This window comes from Micromys minutus (assembly GCF_963924665.1).
Source record: "Micromys minutus genome assembly, chromosome: 17".
Classification (NCBI taxonomy): Eukaryota; Metazoa; Chordata; class Mammalia; order Rodentia; family Muridae; genus Micromys; species Micromys minutus.
Genome location: NC_137952.1, coordinates 22,325,066 through 22,328,710, shown reverse-complemented (window position 1 = coordinate 22,328,710; position 3,645 = coordinate 22,325,066). Strand labels below are relative to the sequence as shown.

Here is a 3,645-nt window from a genome sequence, read left to right as displayed (position 1 = left end):
AGGTAGACCTTAAACCTCTTGGTGATTCAACTTTGAAATCATAATCCTTTCTAAAGACCTTCTGCTAATTCCTTTGGATGTAACATGTGATTCATCCTAAATGTGAAACTCTATTTCTACCTTCCTCCAATAACACAGTATTTATTCATACCATTTATTGATGCCATTTTCTGACTCTTAAAAGATTCTGGGATGATTTCTTTAAAGGTTCACACCCATTCCTTCCTTCCTACTTTCTTCTAATCATCCTCCTCCCTTCCTTTCCTTCTCTCCTTGCTCCTCCTCCCTATTTTTACTCCTTTCTTTAGTTCAGTTCTTCACAACACTACTAGATGGATTCCAAGTCCCTGCAAATGTACTGGTATTTCTAAGTGCTCCAGGTTTCTCTGGATCGTAGCACCATACTCTAGCATGGGGTCCTCAGTTTCTAACATTCTATTGGGCTTTAAAAATATTAATTGGACACTTAAGCCTTTTAGTTCAACAAAATCACTAAACAATGTAGAAGTCTTAATCTGATTCTTAGTGAATAAATAGGTTGTGAGAAGAGAAATTTGCACAATATAAAACACACTGCTTTCTGACATTCTATTATGAAAAGAATTGTCAGATTCCTTCCGTGGCTGAATAGTGAATATTTTGTCTTTGTGGAAAAGTCTCTGCTATGACTCCCCATCATTTATTGGAATAAACAGCCAAAAGCAGCACCAAACTGAGTAAATTGTCATGTGTTTCAACAAAACTTTACTTCTAAACATGGAAGTTTGAATAACTTTCATGTCATAGAATATGATCCTTTTTTAAAGATTTTTTTTCAAACAGTTAGAAATAAAAAACATTAATTGCATGCAAAACCTGGCAAAGGGAATGGAATCGCCTACATTTTCTTAAAATAAATCTTAATACATTCAAATGCCTTCTCTTTTTATTCATTTGTTTGTTTGTTTCATTTATATGAGTACACTGTAGCTGTCTTAAGAAACCAGAAGATGGCATTGTATCATATTGCTGATGGTTGTGAGCCACAATTGGGTTGCTGGGATTTGAACTCAGGACCTCTGGAAGAGCAGTCAGTGCTCTTAACCACTGAGCCATCTCTCCAGCCCTCAAGTGCCTTCTTTTATTTCTGTTTTGTTTGGTGAGGTTCAGAGATTAGAAAAGAGACAAGCAAATGAAAGGCAAAGTTATGGAATACGTAAGTGACTCCATGTTTAGAAAGTTTTTGAAATCTTGTAGGAAAATCATTTTGCCATAAATGTAAACCAGGAAAATGTGTGTGTTTTCTTTCATCTTAGATACATACATTACAGTTATTCTCAGGTAAAAGTCTTCATGTTTTTTTACCCCAAGTTTGAATATTATTGCAGTAGAAATAGGTAAGTGTAGTTTGCATTGGGTAGATTTCTGAGTCTTGATCATCAAATTCATTAAAAGAAGCTCTATATTCTAGAAATAAACTTGTTTGACTCTTCCATAATCTGTGACCACATCAATTCTTGTCTTTATAACTGTTGTAGAATTGTTTTCCTCTTCTTGATTGGCAGGCATTATTTAGAAAACAAGTTAGGTTCCTTCAGTGGGTTCACATAACTTAACACTGGGTACAAGTTCATATGACTAAGGAACATCTGTACCATAAGCCTCACTGCTCCTTTATTGTTGCTGTTATTAAACTGTACCACCCGCTAGGAAAAAGCTCTTGGTTTTATTTTCTTGTCTATTGTCTGCATCTCTTTTCTCTCCCTCCCTCCCCTGTCCCATTTTTCCTGCCCTCTCTCCCTCCAAAAGAATTCTCTGATTGTAAAATGTGCACATAAGACACAGTTGAAAATCATATTTACGGCAGTGCCTTTGAGGTTCCGTGGGTCTGTGTCTTGCTTCAACAGTGTTTGAACGGAACAGACCCGGGGGCTCCCATCTTAGCTTCCAGCTGCCCTCCAGTCGCAGCCTCCGGGACCATCTCCTTGCCACTCCTAAGACCAACCAACACCGTCTTCGCAGTCTACCCCGTACTCAGGACCAGCCATGACTTCTCAGATTTGTCAGAATTATTCCACAGAAGTGGAAGCGGCCGTGAACCGCCTGGTCAACTTGCACCTGCGAGCCTCCTACACCTACCTCTCTGAGCTTCTTTTTCGATCACGATGACGTGGCTTTGGAGGGCGTAGGCCACTTCTTCCGAGAAGCGCGAGGGGACCGAGCGTCTCCTCAAGTTGCAGAACGAACGTGGGGGCCGTGCACACTTCCAGGATGTGCAGAAGCCATCTCAAGATGAGTGAGGTAAAACTCTGGAGGCCATGGAAGCTGCCTTGGCCCTGGAGAGGAGCCTGAACCAGGCCCTCTTGGATCTGCACGCCCTGGGTTCTGCCCGCGCAGACCCACATCTCTGTGACTTCCTAGAAAGCCACTTCCTGGATAAGGAGGTGAAGCTCATCAAGAAGATGGGCAACCACCTGACCAACCTCCATCGGCTGGCAGGGCCACAGCCAGCGCAGACTGGCGTGCCCCAGGGGTCTCTGGGCGAGTATCTCTTTGAGCGTCTCACTCTCAAGCACCACTAGGAGGCTTCTGTGCCTTCCAAGGGGCTCCCTCTGCTGTACCAGCAGCCTCAGGACCTCCACCCGAATGAACCTCTAAAGCCACTAGGCCGCTTTGTTAACTGCCCTGGAGCCTCTCCCAAGTCTTGGACCAAGAAAAAAATAAAGCTTTTTGAAACAGCAAAAGAAAGGAAGGAAGGAAGGAAGGAAGGAAGGAAGGAAGGAAGGAAGGAAGGAAGGAAGGAAGGAAGGAAGGAAGGAAGGAAGGAAAAAAGAAAACCATATTTACACCATCCTTATTTGCAAGTCTATCTATCCACTTTTAACAGAATCAAAAACCTCGGATTAAAAAGCAGCAAGAGCCTCAGTGGTCTAGATCTTCATTCTCCTTAAGAGAAAGCCAGTGTAAGATTTTGCAATCAAAGAAATGTGTGGGCCATAAAACAGAACGCACATCTTGGCTACATGTACAGTTTACATAGATGGATGGATGGATGTAATAAAAAGCACCTCGATTCTCACTGAACTGTGTGCTGCAGAAAACACCCTAACTCAGCCATGCTCCTTTGAAGCAACTCCTGGGCATTGACAGCATGTGAACCCTTGACTCTAGTTCTTCTCTACATCAGAACACTCCGAAAAATAACCTGCTTTTCTGTACATCCCTCTGGAATTCAAGACTCACACTAGTAAACTCACCTTTTCAGCCTAAGTTTCCATAAAAATGATAATTTGATCACACTAAGATAAACAATAATGACACAATTCTATTCCGTATTAGTTAATGAGCCCAAACAGAACACAGATTCTAGAAGGGCTGACATATGAACCATGTCATCGAACTGGAATTAACCAATTCTGTCCATTACTTCCTTCTTCAAATATTTGCTGATACTAATCAATCATTTTTTACTGATACAATCTGATAGCTGATCCTTTTGAATCTCCAAATTCTATTGTATGTCTCTTGATGCATACAAAATAATGCACTTCATACTATTGTGCTGATACCCATAGGAAAAGAATAGTAATGCCTATGTCTTATGGCTATCTAAGTATTCAACAAATTATCTGTAGAGTTCTAAATTCATTTCTGGCACATGGTGTG

General features: G+C 41.1%; 1 pseudogene across 1 annotated transcript; it reads left to right on the top strand.

The window, feature by feature from the left end:
* The first annotated feature begins 2,025 nt into the window (after positions 1–2,025).
* LOC308431982 (ferritin light chain 1-like) lies at positions 2,026–2,561 on the top strand (annotated as a pseudogene). The gene has a single exon. The product of its transcript is annotated as a ferritin light chain 1-like (transcript).
* Positions 2,562–3,645: the final 1,084 nt, after the last annotated feature.